Consider the following 19,514-nt stretch of genomic DNA (forward strand, 5'->3'; position numbering starts at 1 on the left):
CCCACCCCAAATCTGTGTGTGTGGTTTTTTTATTTCCAGACAAGCGTGTGTCAAAATGTCAAGTCCATTTGCTTGCTTGCTCCGTCTTTAGTAACTACAAACAAATTACCTATTTTATTAACTATATATTTTGTTAAAAAATGCATTGGTAATGTTACATGTCTTTATTTTAAATCTTTAATATCATTTTGGGTGTAGCTTTGCAAAAGCCCATCTCTATAACACCCACGCATTCATTTCACCATTCTTTTTATGTATATTTTTATACTTATTTGTTCTTGAGAAACAAAGTTTCACCTTGTACTTAAAAACAGTCCAAAAAAACAACAAAAAAATCAGCCACATAATCACCTAAAGATATTTTCAGTGCAAATAAAGGGTAAAGTCGGTTTTTATAGTTTGTTAAATCAAATTATAAATTGTGTGAGTTTTTGTTGCGATCGTTTTCAATCAGAGGTGACAGGAAAGACAAGAATTTTGCATTTGTATTACTGTAAATAAGGAAGCTTTCCCAGAAAGCTGCATATTCAATGGTTTAATGTGCTGTGAAATTAAGAAAAAAAAATTAATTATTTGCAAATAATTCTAAAGAAACTAATTAATTACCATTTACAAACCTGTACACATGAGAGAAGAAAGCTAAAAGCAATTGTTAAAAATTGGTTAAATCACTCACATATATGTGTGTGTATATATATATATATATATAACAATCTGTCCAAAGAAGTGAGCCCATGTACTGTCGTAAAGAAAACACAACTTAAATGGAATATCAAATAAAAGCGGCCTTGTGTCATGGTGTTGGGAAGAATATGAAAGACAAACACTACTGGAGAAACTTTTATAATAGCTATATCCACAAGCATTGAACTCTCTGTTGAAATTGTGAAAGTTTGTTTGAAAGTGCACCTAATGTGTTAAAGTTGGCACGCTTTGCTTTCTTGCTGCAGTAGTTGTTCATATATTTGTCGGGTAACACCAATTTGTGCAGCTGCAGGGTTTATCAGACTGCATTTCAGAATTGTTCATCTTAAAAAAGATACAGTTTCATATTTACAAAATCAGTTGAGCTTTCTAATAATCAACAGAAAGAGCAGATTGATGATGCATCAGTAGAACTGAAATGTTCAACATCAAGCTGTTCTGATACAAGAACAACTTTGTTGTTTAAAGGTGAAGAACTACCCTTCATGGGGTCAACAGGCAAATAGGTCTGCACTGTTTATTTGTCATACATCAATATTGTCTGTGTTTGTCTGAGTGTGGAATACACAAATCAAAATGGCCCAACTTGTTCCAGTGTATAATCATCCATCTATACTTTACAGTGGCTCATGTGCTGCTGAGCAGGTTAACAGGGTCATCATCCTGGTTGAGTCTCTGGTCTGTCAACGGATTATGTCACAACATAAACAAATCCTTGCAACAGATAATTTGGAGTTCACAGAGTTCACATGGCCCATATGTTTGGCTTGTGGGAGGAAAACCAGCATTTGAAAGAACGTAAAAAGGGAAAATTAACTTTTGGCTTGGTAATCTTTGTTTTTCCGTGCCAAACAAATTATGGTTCTTCCTTTTGTTTGGATTTATCATATAAGAAGTGATTAAGCAAAAAGAAAATGAGGACTTTTGTGGAGCAATCAGTGTTGTTGGTCGTGGTCTACAGATGGCAGTGTTTCCCAGAGAAAGTTGGTTGTTGAAAATTTACTCTCTAACCTCCACATGGTCCCAGTTTTCAGCATCATTTCACTTTCAGTAAATATGTGACACTTCAGTGGGCTTTTAATTTTGCCTGTTAAATCTTAATACAAGAAAACTGTATGAAATGTATTAAATCATAACTTAAATCAGTATCAAATCAAATCAAATTTATTTGTTTCGCACATTTCATATACAAACAGTTCAAAGTGCTTTACATAAAATAAAAGCATTGCAGCAGGGAGTGCAAGAAGCATTAAAAATACATAAAATGATATAAAGAGAAACAAATAAAATCATTTAAATGAATTTAAAATCAGGCAACAGTCTAGATAAGTTAAAAGATATTTCATGCATAGACACATGAGAAAAGAAATGTTTTTGACCTGGATTTAAAAATGTCTACATTTGGTGAAGGTTTAATCTCCACTGGCAGTTTGTTCCACTTATTTGCAGCATAACAGCTAAATGCTGCTTCTCCATGGTTAGTCTGTACTCTGGACTGGACCAGCTGGCCTGAGTCCTTGGATCTAAGAGCTCTGCTGGGTTTATATTCTCTGAACATATCACAGATGTATTTTGGGCCTAAACCGTTCTGGGATTTGTAAACCATCAGCAGGCTTTTTAAAATCTATTCTGTGACTGACTGGAAGCCAGCGTAAAGATTTTAAAACTGGTGTGATGTGTTCAGATCTCTTAGTCCGGGTTAAAAGCAGCAGCGTTCTGGATGAGCTGCAGATGTTTAATGCTCTTTTTGGGAAGTCCAGTTAAAAGAGCATTACAGTAATCGAGTCTACTGGAGATGAATGCATGGATGAGTTTCTCCTGGTCTTTTTGGGAGAGGAAACCTTTAATTCTGTTGATATTTCTGAGGTGGTAAAAGGCTGCCTTGGTGACAGCTTTGATGTGGCTGCTGAAAGTCAGATCTGAGTCTATCAACACTCCGAGGTTACGAACTTGGTCAGTGATTGTAAGGTCCCGAGTCTCAAGATATAGCAAGAAACCCATGCATTATCTTGCACCTTCGTGTCACTATTAATCGTTGCTCCTGTCTTTGGTATGCAAAAACTTTCTGCACAACACATAAAATAGTTTGAGTGCAGGAATGTGTGGAATGATGAGGTTGACTGCTGCAGAGCTGTGATGGTCAAAAGTAAACAAGGCCAAGAGGGTGAATGACGGGGTGTGCCGGTTTTGTCTGTGTGTGTATTTGTGGTGAGACACTGGTTATGTGTTTCCCTATCTGTCTGTCTGACTGTGGGTTTCCACGTTTGTGTGGCCTCACATCGGTTAATGTGGGTTGCCTTTGTCCCTTTTTATAGGAGTGTGTGTCGATTACAGGTGTCAGTGAGGCTGGGTTAATCGGGAGGTGAGCAACTGTTTATGGGCTCCAAGCACCTTTGAGGTCTATCAGGTCAATGATTCAACTCATTTCTAATATTTGTTTGGGAATTTGCAATACCAAAGCACAATATGATCTAGGGCTAGTCCTTTATTATTTAATATGGTGTGGTTTTGTTGTGAAAGGGCACTCCACCAATTTTGATATTCAATATTTCTATTTATTGTCATTTCACTGAGCATTAGAACACACAATTAAAGGCTGAAACAAAATGTTTCTCACCAGCCCCTGTCAATTAAATAAATTAGACATGTGTTGTATATGTGTAACAAATTAATAAAAATCCTCCATACCAAAGACCTGTCCAGGGTGTACCCGGCCTCTCGCCTAATGACAGCTGGGATAGGCTCCAGCCATGTTATTTTGTTATTTGTATAGTTGTTATTTTCCATGCATTTTGACATGTAATAATTAAATTTATATTTTTAGGAAACTATTTCTACTAGTCATAAATGATTAACTAAATGAATAGTTCATATACAAAATCATATTGTAGTTCATTACAGTGTATTGTGAATATTTCAATGATATATAGCTGAGATAGTTTTTCTATGGTATCTATCTAAAATCCCAGGACGCATTCTATTAAAGAAATTCAGAATATTCATCCTAAATATCAAAAATGTATTTGTGGATTTGTGCAATTGAAAGTCCAACATATGACAGGCAAACATGTCATGGGATGTCCCTGGATAAATTACATTTTAGTCATTGCATATTTCTTGTGGGACTAATAAAGGTTCGTCTTATCTCATATCTGAAATCATCACAGTCGATATGTGAAACATTAATTTTAACTTAGAATAATAGACTATATTGGATGTCACCAGCGTAGCTTTCAAATGTGAAAACAGCTTGCTGTTGTCATCTGCGGCTCCCCAGGGACCTGTTTAAATTCTACCAAAGTTATCATGATGACTTTGTTCTATGATTTTTCTGGCATTTTCAGAGGAACTCGACCTGCAGTATTCTAGCCATTAACAGTCAAAGTAATTGCTTGAATTTTGAGATCCTGCAGACATTTACAGAAAGGTTGGCATTCCGACAATCGTGCAGCTGGACCACAATTTGTGGCGATCATAAGTTTTTTGGCTCGACTGTAGGAGCCAAACCTACACTAGGCAAATGGGAGTGAGTGCTTGCTGCCCAGCAAACTAATAAAACTGATCATTTTTCTCTCCTCTACCTACAGTTTTGGTGCCTCTGTCAGGGCAAATGTGTGAGATGTTTCAATCAATAAAAATGTTTTTTTGAAACACATTTTGCGGGGTTATTATGCTCTGTCTTGTGGCCCTAAGTGAAAATTAGTATGTCTAGGTTAATATTGACTTGACCACTGCAAAGTAATTTAAGTTTCCACCAAAATCATTATCTTGTCCTATCCTTAACCAAATATATGCCTAAACTTAACCAAACAATGGGTGAGAATAAAAGTAAAAGCAGAACTATGGTCTCGCACAGGACTCACAAGAAACTGGGCCCATAGTGTCCAAGACCAAGAAATATCTATCTCACCCTGGAGTCAAACCTGGTTCTCTAAAACACTAAAACTCTAACCCCCCCCCACACACACACACACACACACACACACACACACTCTGGCAGCTGTTGCCAGATATAACAGAAAACTACTCTTTGAAAGGCAATAGACTAAACCCAAACATTAAAAATAGTTGGCTAGACTGATTAAAAGTAAGCTGAAACACACTATATTTTCCTATTAAGCTAAACAGAGTTTTGGATTCTCTTTCAGGTTCAGTCTAGTAAAAATGACCGACAAGGACTGTGTCCCATTTGATTGTGTTTACAACCCACCTCGAAGAAGCATCTAAAATATTTGGAGGTGCATTACTAATTTGTTTTGGTAGCCTTTGGAAACCTTAGTTATTGTAGTACTTTTTATGTTCAAATAGCACACACATCAAAATTGGGTTTAGTAAGATTATAATGTATTTTTCTTCAAAACATGGGTAAGTATTATTCAAGCTTTTGAGTCAAGGTTGATTTGTTGATGCTTGGTCTTAATGAAATTGCCATATTTAGTCTGCAGACTGTATTGTGATTGATGGGGATTGGAAAAAGTACATAGAAAGTGCACAAAGAAGGAGGTTTGGGAGGCAAAAGGGGGCTGCACAGTATTTTTTTGCTGGGGATAACAGGCATGTAAAGAATTGGGGGATAGAAACCTAAAAAAACAAACCTTTCAACACAGGTGGATAAAGCAATTTAAGGATCTGCCTGTCAGGTGTAAAGTTAATCCCCAAAGAGTGAACACTCCCTCTTTGATGAAAGTGCACATATGAAATAACCAGTAAACGGTTTGGTAAAATTCTTTGGCTCAACTGAAGCAAGAAAAGATCAAAAGAAAGTCTTGCTTTTCTTGTTTGCGTTTCAAATGACGACAGGATTGAAGAACAAACCACAGAGCTGGAGAGAAGCAAAACTCATGCATGAATCTATGCACCTGCATGTATGTGAGTCTGGCTGTGTTTGTGTAATGTTTGCATGCATCCATGGACCTTTGTGCGTCTGCACACCCTTGCTCCAAGGCTCTGGTCAGACAGTGCATAACTGTGGTGGGACGCAGCCTAAGCGCCTCTAGACTACACTGAGTCAACAGTGTCTCCTTGCACTTTGAGGAGACACGATAGGTCTTGTCTCATTTGGTCCTTGACTTGTGTGGTAGGACTCCCAGAGCTTGTGTGCGGCATTTATAATTATATGTAAAATTAGCTATTTAACCAGATGTAGAACAACATCCGTCACTGTTTCAGCTCACTCACGTCATGTTGTTTGTGACAACCCTCTTAAAGAAAGCTCGAAGTTGTTTGGATCTTGAATCATAACTTGGCTTTTGGCCCATCAAATGATGCATAAAAACAAGATCAAACATACTTATGAAAGACTCAGATAGGATTCATTTTGTGCTGTGGAAAAACTCCAACCCGTCTCCTCTTCCTTACATCAACAACACTTTCATAACAGTGTTTTTTTTTTTATTTTGTATGGAAAAACATAGCCACGTATGTTTGTAAAAGTAGCATTTCTCCTTCTATACAGCAATAAAACATCCATCCAAAATGTTCACCAAATTCACCATTGTTGATGGCATAGAAAATTTGCAAGAGATACAAAATGTGAAACACACTGAACCAGTGAATATGAAAAGAAAGCATACACCTGATTTCGGTTCTTAGTGAAGTTGTAACAGTTGACCTGGGTCTGGATACAAAGTAATACTTGCGGTAGAGGCCAATGATGTTTGCGTGAAAAGACAAGGGTGCATGCTTGAGTCCCATTTCATGGCTCACTTATTCCACTTGAAACATATTTCTGTTTGTGTTGACTTTGTGGATATCCACCATGTGTTTGCCATTGTGAACTGTAGAAAAAGTGAGATTCTCCACTCCTAAATTTTCAATATCCTCCTAAGTCATTTCAGAATCCCAGTTTGGGGATTGGCTTCTATCCCAGCGCATATTAACTCACACAAGTGACAAACCTTAATCTTTTTTGGAGTGGAAGGGGATGGATCGGGAAAATGGGCAAACACAAAGAACAGGCTGAGTTTCAGTTTTACATTAATGCTCTCCTTGCATTTTAATATGAAGGATTCACAGACAAGTATAATGAATATGCATCGATCCAAATGGAAAAAGAATGCATAGATATTAGAGACAATCCTGCTGTGTCACATGGCCTGAAAAATCTAGTTCTTTGGAAAATCATATGAACTTTTCAGGCACAATGCAATAACCACACCATTTTGATCTCCAGCTCACTTTGTCCACCGGCTTGTGCTTCTGCAGTTTGCTGCTGTGTCAGTGCCCAATGATCTCTTAGTCCCGTGTTGAATAGCTGGGAGTAGATTACAATAATTCATGCTCTGTCTTTCAGCCAAGCACTATGCATAGTGGAAGATTTGCTCTGTCTAAACTCCCAGAACTAAATGACTCAATATTGACTTAATATCAAAACTTTGGAAGAAAGCTGGAGCAAAGTTTCCATTCAAGAATGCATGTCAGATGTGTTTTAGCAGTTAAGTCGCTCACTGCAGGTAGGAAATATATACTGTGCTATGTAATATTCCCACTAGAAGTTTTTGAAACTTTGGCCCTTTTGCCCAGTCCTTTATGACGCTTCAGAAAAATGTACTAACATACAATACACACAACCGTGCATGCAATGATTTGTTGCAACACAGATGTTCTTTTGTTGAGAAAATAGTGACAAAAAGTGAAGTAAAAAACTGTCTGATGCGACAATGACACAGAGAAAAAATTCCTATGTACAGCATTGGCTCAAACTACAATGAACATTTTAAGGTTTGAGCTGTTATTAATGGTGAAAATTTGCTCCTCTGTTGCCAAAAGATGAGTAACTGTTGGCTAGCTAGAAACTCTAGAGACCTTACTCCGCCCAAAAACAACTACTTGGGTCTTAGGTGCATGCATGTCTAAATCCCCAACTATTATGTTTGAAGGAGATGCAACCTAGAGTGGTTGTGAGGATAACTGTATGTGAAGTGTAAAATGGCATCGACGATGGTGACAATTGCAATCTAAATATCTTGTATTAAAGCCCTAAAGCCCTTGTTTTCTAACCCTAACCATTGAGTGTTAATGTGTAAACCCTTCTTGGAAATTACAAAGCGCAGCACATACCCAGCTCCACCTCATGCCTGCATATGAGGACTTTGTGGCTTCATAAACAAAACATTTGAGAACATAGTCTGCTTTGATGGGGAAATGTGAAACAGTGTGAGACACATTTACCTCCTATTCTTTGTGGGGTCGGTACTTTACAGGACTCCATTATCGTGTCAACTTACATGGGCATTTTAGTTGGAAGATTTGTTAGTAATTCTCCATGATTCCCCAAAACTGATAAAGCCCTGACCATTGTCTACAACAGGCTAGTACTGCTCATGAGGACTTCACACAACCCCACTAGAAAAAAGGTGAAATTCTTCACGACAAATTATGCAGGCACAGTACTTCATTTTTAAGATCTGTAGCAATGGTCTCATTACAAAAGACATAACCTAATTTTCAAGACACATTAGCATTTTAAGCTGGTTAACACAAGGTGAAAGATTATAATTTACAACAAAATCGTTTATGTCATATTTATAGTTTCTTCAGAGGCTGAGAAATTTTCAGAATGCCACCTCAGGTCTGAATTGCTTCAGCAGCTGAAATGAATGAAACACTAACTGTGTTTACACGACACTAGAATAAAAACAATGTATTGTGTGAGTGTGACCGAAACCAAACTGTTAAAATGGATTTAAACATGTTAGTTCGACTGCAGTTGTACAAAACTGAGTTTCTCAAAACCAGATGGAATAACCCAGAAAAAGCAGTTGAGGAATATAATTACTTCTGTTTGTACACACTTAAAGGGGATAGAGAATCAAAATCATCTTTTTCACGTTTTTGGTGTTAGTTCTGAGTCTCCCCACTGTGGGTAGTACACACGAAGTGCCAGCAAGTGTCAGAACCTCTGTTTCAAGTACTCCCCCTTTTTTGAATTGCCGCCAGAAAATGGGCAAATCCGTGTTTGAGCATAAAGTGACGTCACTTTTGGCACAATCACCCCCCCACACCCAAATCCACAGCCACCCCCTTTCAGACACGCGAGAAACAGAAACAGGTGTGCCTTCCAAGGCTGTGAAAGCGGACTACGATCGTTACATATTCTTCCCCCGGAAAGCAATGTTCGCGATCAATGGCTTTTATTTATTTTTAACAGCATCCCCAGTACATACAACCGCCGACTTTTCCTTTGCGCTGCGCATTTCACGGAATACAGTTTCACAAACCTTGCACGATTCCGAGCAGGCTTCAGTCGGAATTTAATGCTCAGTAGAGGGTCAGTTCCGACTTTGCAACAAAATCAACCCCAGCAATCAGTACAGCCTGTAAGTATCACATTTTATTTTGTTTTAAATGTGTTGTAGGAGCCAAAATGCACATTTGAGTTTTTTCTTACATCTCCCTTTTTTGTGTTGTGCAAGCCCATTCCCGTCTCCCTCTTGTGGCCAAAGGGGCCATCCACCTTTCCTATATCTACAGGTGATGTTACCTGAGAAGGCGTGGCTGGAGCAGGAAGTGATGGTGTTTGACCTAACTACCAAGCAAAAGAATCCTTAGTTTATCTTATTAATCCTGCTTCATATGGACATTATATATCTTCTAAGTTTTGTATCATCATTTATTTTCATTAAACCCCTCAATATTTTCGGACAACCTTTTCTTCTGGATATTATTTTCAACTTGGATGTTTGAGTCAGCCTCTCTAGCTCAGCCACCAGTGGCTATCAATAGGAAACAATAGGACAAATAAATAGCCACTACAAAGTCAAAGACCTCTCCCAAACTGATGGATACCATCCAGTGAGCCAACTTGAAAAAACAAACTGTGGATTCAAGATGGAAAAGGAGAAATTGATGGAAGCTATGGAGCACAAGGAGCTGATTGTTTGAGAGCATGGTATGTACTCCCTCTAGTACATTTAAGAAGACGTGTTTGATGTTGAAGTTGAAGATTCAATTAAGGAAGTCTACTATTGGAGTGGATTATACGGAATTTACCCAGTTGTAAAGTTTTCTGCTATTGGAGTGGACTACTATATTGTTTGGATGACTGGATAAATAAGGACTGAAACAAACATGGCTGATCAAATGGAAACAAATGTGATGGAGGGAGTAGCTAATAGTGCCTCAAACTCAGGAAAAAAAATGGAAGATGGTGAACATGAACCTAAATTGAAAAATGTTAAAGGGAAAACTTAGTCAGTTGACAAAAAGGAAGAATATAATGCTTGAATTAATGGAAGATGTGACTGGCATACAGGAAGTAAAATAAAATCTTCAAAAGTACATGCAACTTCTTGCAGAGTTTAAGTCTGTGCATAAGAGAGTACCAGGGGCAACTGAGTGAAGATGAAATGAACAAAGATGAATGTGAATGGTTTAAATCCAAAATGGCTGAAATTGATCATTTTCTTTCTCTTGTGTCTGAGTGGCTTTTTGGTGCATCTAAGACAACTAATCCTAAACCAGAAGAGGAGAAGGAGGAGGAAGTGGAGGTGACCGCAAAGGACAGCATCTCTCAAGTCTCTCACAGGTCACGTGGGTCCAGGACATCTTCAGTAGCATCAGCCAGAGTAGTTGCAGAGGCTGAAAGAGCTGGACTCGAGGCCAAGGCTGCAGCACTGAAGGAAATGCATGAATTGGAAGAACTGGAGAGTGCCCCACAGAAAGAGATGTGAGCATTAAAGCAGAAACGTGAGGCTCTTGAGCTGAAAACACAGTTGGCTGCCTCATCATCCAAACTTGCAGTTCTCAAGTCTGCTGAGCAACAACAAGGAGCCTTGCTGTCCAGTCCAACAGTGGAACCACCAAGTGAGGAGATGCCAAGGGATCCAACCACAAGACCATCTCAAGTCCTCTTGATTCACTTAGAAAGAGTGACCCCTCTAACACAACAAGCATGTCTAACCAACTCGTAGCACCTCCAAGGCATGATGTTAATGATGGACTTGCAAATATTCTACAGCGTCAAAATGACATAACATCCATTCTTGTAAAGCAACAACAGTCAAAACTCCCTCAAAGAGAAGTCCCAGTCTTCAGTGGAGATGTTTTGTTGTATAGGCCATTCATCAGAGCTTTTGAGCATATGATTGAGCTTAAAACTGACAATATTGCAGATAGGCTGTACTTTCTTGATCAATACACAAGTGGGCACCCTCGAGACCTTGTGAGGAGTTGTCTTCACATGAGCTCAGACACAGGCTATGAAAAGGCAAAGGCTTTGCTTCAGGAACACTATGGAGATGAATTCAAGATTTGCTCTGCCTACTTGAAAAAAGCATTGGAATGGCCTGTCATTAAAACTGAGGACGCGAAGGCACTACAAGCCATTGTGTTATTTTTGAGGAGTTGTTGTAATGCAATGCAAGAAATGAGATACTCACAGGAAATTAACTTGTCCTCCAGCCTGAAGGTCTTGATCATGAAGCTCCCCTACAAATTCAGAGAGCGCTGGCGCTCTTATGTGTGTGAATTTCAGGAGAAGCAGAACAACAGACCACAATTCTCTGATCTTGTCACATTTCTTGAAAGGCAACTGAGAGTGATTACTGATCCAGTGTATGGAGACATTCAGCATAGGCCCACAAGAGCTGCGGGAAACCTCCCCAATACATCTAGGCCACAATCCAAGTCCACTGGTGCCATTTTCGTCAGTGGTGCAACTAATGTCTCTGCCTCTTCCCCCCAACTCAGCCAACACCCCAAAAGTAATGCCATGCAAGCAACTTGCCCTATGTGTGGCTCTAATCATACACTGGACTGCTGTGATGCACTGATGAAAAAGAGACACAGAGAGAAGATAGACTTCTTAAAGGAAAAAGGGATCTGCTTTGGCTGTCTAAATCAAGGTCACCTCAGCAAACACTGCAAATAAAGACTTACCTGCACTGTATGCTCCAAACAGCACCCAAGTGTCCTGCACATTGACACAAAACAAAAGCCACAGCAACAACAAAGGCCTGACACGTCTGAAGACGTACATCCTGTCGATGCACAGCCCAAAGAATGTTGGCACATTGGGGCCGGTACAGGGGCCGGTAACATGCTCTCAGTGCCCCCTGTGAAAGTAAAAGCAGGCAGAGGAGAAAAGGTCATAACAGCATACGCATTCATCGACCCAGGTAGCTCAGCTACTTTTTGTACTGAGCGGCTCATGTCACAGCTGAACGTTCAGGGAAGAAAAACAAACATACTGCTACAAACAATGAGTCACGAGACATCTGTGCCAACTTATGTGGTGTCAGGCTTAGAAATTTCTGGTCTTGAAGAAAACAATTTCATTCCATTACCTGATGTGTTCACGCAAAAAGAAATGCCTGTAACCTCTGAACATATCCCCACAAAGCAGGATCTCGCCAGATGGCCATACCTGGAAAAGGACAACATTCCAGTGATCGACAGCAGCATTGAACTGCTGATAGGAACCAATGCTTCGAAGGTCATAGAGCCCTGGGAAGTAATAAACAGTCAGGATGAGGGACCCTATGTCATAAAGACCCTAGTGGGATGGGTTGTCAACGGGCCCTTAAGACATGGCAAGTCCGCCATAGATGATGACTGTCAATCTGCAGCAGTGAACAGGATCTCTGTTGCAAATCTGGAGAAGTTGTTGATCAGTCAATACAGCCATGAATTTAATGAAAAGACTGCTGACGAAAAGCGTGAGCACTCCATTGAGGACAAAAAGTTCCTTGACATTGCAAACAACTCTGTGTCACTCATAGATGGCCACTACACACTAGACTTACCCTTCAAGGACGATAATGTCAAGTTGCCCAATAATCGTCCCATTGCCCTACAGCGCTAGCCTGGGTGCCAGCCGAACTTAGCCCCGCCCATTAAAGTTTTGGTTGGGAAGTTCGGTCTGGCTCTGCTCAGTTGGAAAATCATTATGCCCGACCAAGAATCGGTCGACCCAATCAGATTGCCAGGGCAGGCTTTATACGATGATGGACAGATGATCAACATGGACATTATCGACTATGTCACTAAAGAGCTGAACATGGCTGCCGCTGGAGAGCTAGGGTGTGTAGATTCTGCCATCGAGTCTGTTCTACAGGATCTCCACATTGCATTCATTTTGAAAGACGAACAGAGGAACGCGATAAAGGCTTTTATCGATAGAAAAGATGTTTTTGCCATCCTTCCTACAACAAGTGTGTGTTGCTTAATCTACGTCACATACTACGTTGCTCTGATTGGTTGTAGGTCTATCCAATTGAGCGAAGAGGCATTTTTTCTCCTGGTTCAGTTGAAAGACGCCCCCATACTCAAAACTCTATTGAGCGGTATCAGACTCACATTCTGACTGGAATCGTGAGTATGACGTAGTCAGGCTACTACAGCGCCTCAACAGCCTGAAAAGGAAACTGAGTCGAAATCCGGTGTTCCATGATGAATACTCCGCCTTCCTGAATGATGTCATAGCTCAAGGATATGCTGAAGTGGTCCCACAGAAAGAGCTGAAAGGATGCATAAGCTGGACCTTCAACCCACCAGGAGCATATTTGCAGCTATTTGCACTATTATGCAGGCGGTAAGTAAGCCTGCAAAGGCCAGCTTGCTTGTTTCAATGCATAACCTTTGGAAGTCACAGTAACCAAAGTAAAACAAAACAAATGAAGCCAAACTAAAATGTATTACTACACAATAGGAGGGGGCTTTGAGAAGCCATACGTTCTCGACTAAGTAACCTCGTTGCAGGTGGTTCAATGCTAGGCAAGGGCAGCCAATCAAGCAACGGCAACCGAATAGCGCCAACACCTACCTGCATTTCATAATGAGGTTGCCAGATAAGCTCTGAAACGACGCCAATAAAGGCAAACAACGCATTCTAAACCCAGCATAGTAACATGGCTGTTTCAGAGAGCCTTTTAGGGAGGTTCTGAGCCATTACAGACCCAACCAATTTTTTTTGGGGCTACATATCACATCACAGAACAAGGATTAATGCCCCATTCAACCTTTCTCTATCACCTTTAACTAAACAAACAAATGCCCCAAAGTCATTTCTTTCTGCATCTTTTGGTAAAAACGGTAAAGTTTGAGTGTGTATTAATACAGCTGGATTCCCAATATTTTGGTGTTTCTTTGGTCAGACAGCTAAATTGGGATCGAAAATCAGCTCATTAAGACTTTGTGTCAACTCGTAGATGCTTAAAGTATATGTCGCTCTGCTCTATTCAAATCCTGATTTTGTAACTGCACTGTCATCTGACAAAATCACCATTAATGTTGCTTGAAGACAACATCTGCAGTGAATTCAGCTGTACTAACATGTATGATCTCCCACAGAAAAATTTAGAAGTGAAAGAATCCTGTCTTGAAGGTTTTCTCACACAATCTAGTGCTGTGACATCACCAGACAAACTTAGGTCAATAATTCAAGTCTGCTCTTGTGCATGTATACTGGGACAAAGATAGTGGTCTAATTAACAGTGGACAGGGGAACTGCAACCTTAGCTCGACTCAACTGTGCACGTTACCATGCTGATTGAGGATTGATTTCTGTCATCATAAAAGTTGAACTTTGACCAAAAAAAGCATGCAGAGAGTGTCCAGGGTCATGAACCCTGATAACTGAATCCGATATCAAGAATCAGAAACTGATTTCAAAACTAAAGTGAGAAGTCAATGTGCAAGACCAGAAACAGGAACGAGGTATAAAATGGGTCACAATAACAACTGCACTTTGGATATAGTTATATACTTTGAGAGGCACTGTTGATATTCACAACTATTGTTTGGCCTGCCCTAGACTATATAAATTCTTTAAAGGCATGGTATTCCCCTTGAAAACAATATTTAGTCATCACAAACAGGGAAATTAAAGTTATGCAACAATGTTTTAAAAAGCTAACCATTTTATGGTTTGGTGGTATCCCTCTGGAAAAGGCGAGATGCACATAAAGTGGCACCAAAAGAGAGTTTCATTTTCTGATTTAAATCCACAAAGTCTCCTAAAAAGCCACCTAATCCTCTTTATAGATACTGTACAAGATTGAAACCAGAGGAAAGTGATTTCTCTGCCATTATTGAATTGTTTACGTGCAAAATCTGTCTTGTGCTTCCTGTAGACCTAAATCACACTTTAAACTGCCTGTTTTCATGGACACTGGAGAGTGTATTTAGCTTCGTCTCATACAAGTTAAATGGCCCCTGTCTGTCTGGCACATTTACTTCGGTGGTGTATTTTTTTCACCATTTGGATAAGAGAACATGTTTAAATCTGCTCTAAATTGTTGTAGAATAAAAAAACTATTTGAAAAATATGCATGGGTTGTGACTGAATCATGCAGAACCAGTCAGAAAAACTATAGTTTTTAATGAAAGACAGATGGAGAAACATTTGTTTGCCACTCAACAACACAAGACTGTTTAAAGAAAGCCTCTTAACAAGCCTCAGAGTCAAAAGTACAACTTATTCACAACATACATTAGATGTACCTCAGAGGCAAGCTTCAAAACATCACTTGGTTTATACAACTCCTGGCAGATATTCATTCAGCTATTTCATTCAGCAGCTGAACATTTTGACTTTGCCAAACATACTTAAAGATAAATAAAGTGCACTGGTAGTTTTTTAAGATCAAGTTGTGAAAAAAGTTACGAAATCACCATATAATTTACATTTCTAAAACAAACATCTGCACAAGTCTAAATATGCAAACTTGTTTGTGGTTAAAAGAGAGAGCTTGCAGACTTCAAGAGCTGCTGCACGGATTGACAGGAAACATGGTCCCGACAACAGAGCTGTCAGTGGAAACAATGGAAAGGAATTATAAAACTCCTTCAAGGGGATAATTCAATTTGGAGTGTGGCAAAAGACGTCCCAGTTAGCTGTGTCTGAAATTTGGAGCAAGTACAAACAAAATGTGAAGATTGTAAAAGGGAAACATATAGCTCAACCAAGGAAGATGTCAAAGCATCAGGACGGAAAACACAAAGCAATAAGGAGGTGATGCCGGAACAATTGGAGCGTTTGGTGCACGTCCAATGAAACATGTAAAGATGACTTTCTGTAGAATTTCTACAATCATTGATATGGGGTTGATGTCAGATGAAGGAGATGGCTGACATTACCTCTACATTAAATACAGTAAACTTGTCTCATTTCATGAATAAGCAAGATGTTTGGTGATGCTAAGATATTTTTCCAGTATTATAATACATCTTCCCACAGAGCAAAGAAGACTTGAACTGTTCATCGGGACAGACTCAATGAGATGACCAGCAAACAGTTCAGTTTTAAATCTGAGTTCAAATTTATGATGGAAATTTCTTTTAAAAATGGTCTGTGACAAGGCTCCATCCTGCAAAGCTGATCTGTCAACTGCTGTACAAGAAACTTGGACTGTGACTGATAAAGCTTTTTTCAATTAGTGAAGTCCATGCTTCAAATAATTGGGGTTCCCCCTTCGTCTTGGTTCACACCATAAAGATTTTAATTCAACTGAAAGGACTGTAAACGGTTGTTATTAATGGCAGCTTTTTTTAATTTGAATTTTATTTATGAATGTTTGCATGTTTTGCAAAGCCAAAATATTCAGCTGTTCAATGAAATAGTTTTTTAAGTGAATGAAATCCTCCAAGACAGGAGCTACGATATCTTTTCTGTAAAAAGCTATTTAAAGGCAATGTGGTCAGTGTAAGAATTAAGTATTTGGATCCAACACAGACTTCAAACAGAGCTCTCAGAGTTCCACAGATTTTAGTAAGGCAGATAAATTTAGGAAATTTAGGAAGTTATTCATTTAGTAAAGGGTGTGATGGAAAGACCAACAGCCCCTTAATCATGAAACCTGTCATTTAACCAGCATTTCCTGTTACCCACAGGATGTGGCTCATTTTGCTTTACCATCCCGACTCTTGCCGTCCTATATGGTTATCCGGAAGTATGTTATGTTTTTACTCTCTGATTTACAGAGTGCAAAGTGCAGGTTTCCAATGTGTGGGTACGTATTTGAACAAATGGCCATACAACAGGAAACTGAGAATGAGAGCTGCCATTTAAACTTGGAAAAAACATGATTTACTGTACTATATGTTGCTCATTTTCCCAGTATTCTCAAGATTGAATGAGCTGGTTGTTAAAGCACAAAAACACAAAGGCATAACTTTTAATAGGTTTTGAGGTATTTTTTCCACTCAGGTGCCACTGTTATGATGAGTAGCAAGCACATGTTAACAATTGCAAAACAGCCATGACTCAAATGAGAGCTATACAGATGGCAGCTTTTCAAAATGCATTAAAAGAGAGGCTAATCCGATCACAGTCAAGGCTGCGGTAGAACTTTGTGGTAATTTCTATGTTCTGTGATTAAATATTATATAAAAACAGCCAGTGGCAAAAAAAAAAAGGAAAAAAAGTGCTGGTCATCACTTCATTATTTTTACCACAATATACTCATCCCATTTGTTTTCCACCCTGAAAACGACTGTGCTTTTATAGCACGCAGGGAGTGGATGATTCGCTAATAAATGCCACAACCACAATCCAAGCCTCCCCCTCACTTTTTCCTGCTGATATTTTTAGAGGGAATCTGTCCACAATCCCCAAGTGAAAAGCAGAGGAATTGTTTTTGTTGATGCTCGTCTTACCACTTTGGTGCGGTGAGTTGTGATGAGCTGGTGCCTTCGTACGTCACAAGTGCCCAAAAAGAGTGGGAGTCAGGCTCCAGGATCTATTAAGGGGGAGCCAGTTGTTCAGGTTATTGGGCAACTAGTGACGGGGGATTGTCCCATGGATCTACTTACTGCTATTTTCAGAAAGTAGCAGGTCTGTTTTGAGTTTGAGTTTTGAGAGAAGCCACAATATCCTATTAAGCATTGTTAAAGTAGCTGAGCAATCTTTACCCAGAGGGCTGACCTTGTTGAACTGAGCTGCTGAGTCTCTGCAGAGGCTACATGCGACAGATCAAGGCTATGGATGGATGGATTAACACTATATGATATGCTTGTATTTCAGTTTAAGGTGGCACTAAATCTGCCACATCAGACAACCTCAGATTTTCCTTCTTGCAGCAGCAACCCTTGCTATGTCTTCCTGAATCACAGCCTCCATCTCTGCTTTCTTCTAAGGCTTTCTCCATTGTGACTGTGGCTGGGTCAGCTGTGAGACACAGCCAAATTGGGCTCCACCAAAATTCACCACAGGCTGACACATAAAGCACAGCTACTCAAAAGTGTGCATGGGGCTTGAATTTAGTTCTCAAAATGAAGGCCCTAATCCTATCTTTATCCTAAAAGAATGTGCATGTTATGGTGCAATATCTATTTCCAAGAGGTTAAAAAGTATAGTACTCTCCTATTAAGTCTTTAAGAAATAAAAATAATGTTACGTTTCAATATTATATGTATATTTATGAAAAATAAAACCAAATTAATTAACTGACATTTTGTATATTTTAGTTTTGCCTTCAACAATCAATCTATTCATCATTCATTCAGTATTTTCTGTTTTACAGGAAATTGGATACAATCTTTGTCATTTAAAAAACTAAATCACTGATTTTCGTTGATTCTAATATTGATACATTTTGATCAATTGTAACTAACTGATGCTTCACCAAACAGGTTTGTTGGTAATGGAAACTGTGATAAAACAAACTCAATTTCAAACTGATTTCTGTATTTAAAGTTAACTATATTCACATTCTAATTGGCGGATCTTTTTAAAACATAAGCAAAAAGAAAATTTGTCAACGTGAAAAAAGCCAACACTTACCTGTAAATGAACATTGTTTGTTTGAGAGATCATGAGCTACAAACCAATCCTGCGGCATCACTGCCATTCCTCTGGCTGGCTGTCGTCCAGTGTGGTTTTCCTCTGAAGAGTAATCACAGCATAGTCTCATTCAGACACCTTCTGGTTCCAGAGCAGTGTCTGAGAGGGAAAAGATCATCTTTACTCTGTCTGAGGTTTGGACATGTCAGGTTGACATTAGTGTCACCATAAGGGAAAAAAATGTGGAGCCCAACAATTACCTTACTAATTCTAGATTGGTTATGCAACCAAATTGTCTCCTAATGACATGCAGGGCAACAAACATTCAAAGTAAATATCGTTTGCCAACATAACAAGCTGGAGCTGGTTAAAGTCAGATTTGGAGCTTTACCCATCAGCTAAATAGATGGTCCACTAAAACAATAGCTATCTATTTTGGGAAACTTGCTTATCTTTTGGTTTCTTGCAGAGTTACATAAAGACTATTATGGTTTTCACACCCAATAGACACATAGCTCCAGCCAGCAACAAGCTTTGCATAATGCCTGAAAAACAGAATGAAACGGCAAGCCAGCCCCGTCCAATTATTTTAGAAAGCCAGCTTGATTATTGATGTCATACCCCGTTTTTTGTGAATGCATTAAAATTATGATTTTACTAAGAAAACTTGACAAAGCTTCCACCACCAGTTCCCAAACCTCTGAGCCTTTTACCAAAGGTGAGCCTAACATGGGGAAGGTATGCACAGTATATAATTACCTTTAACTGTTGCAATAGCTCTCGCCCATTGACCGCTGGGATAGGCTCCAGCCCCTCCGCGACCCGACCGACTGATTCAGCAGTATAGAAAATGGATGGATGGATGGATGTTACAATAGCTGCACGGACGACCAGCTATTAGTTTCAGGCTGTTCAATCATAGATTTAAATTGGAGCCACACCACAATGAGGTTTTGGCCATAACTTGATGACTCTTTCCCACATCTTAGTAAGGTCAGGCCACGACTTAAAAATCTTGTTACTTACACTTTAGTAATTTCTGGCCATCATAGGGCCTCTGTATGAAAAATCTCAATCGACTAAAATT

At 39.3% G+C, this 19,514-nt stretch overlaps 1 protein-coding gene across 1 annotated transcript in view; it reads right to left on the bottom strand.

Moving 5' to 3' along the window:
• The window catches only part of rps15a (ribosomal protein S15a), a 125,744-nt gene that overhangs the window by 32,891 nt on the left and 73,339 nt on the right, over positions 1–19,514 (bottom strand). The window lies entirely within an intron of this gene.

Source organism: Odontesthes bonariensis, chromosome 4, assembly GCF_027942865.1.
Source record: "Odontesthes bonariensis isolate fOdoBon6 chromosome 4, fOdoBon6.hap1, whole genome shotgun sequence".
NCBI lineage: Eukaryota > Metazoa > Chordata > Actinopteri > Atheriniformes > Atherinopsidae > Odontesthes > Odontesthes bonariensis.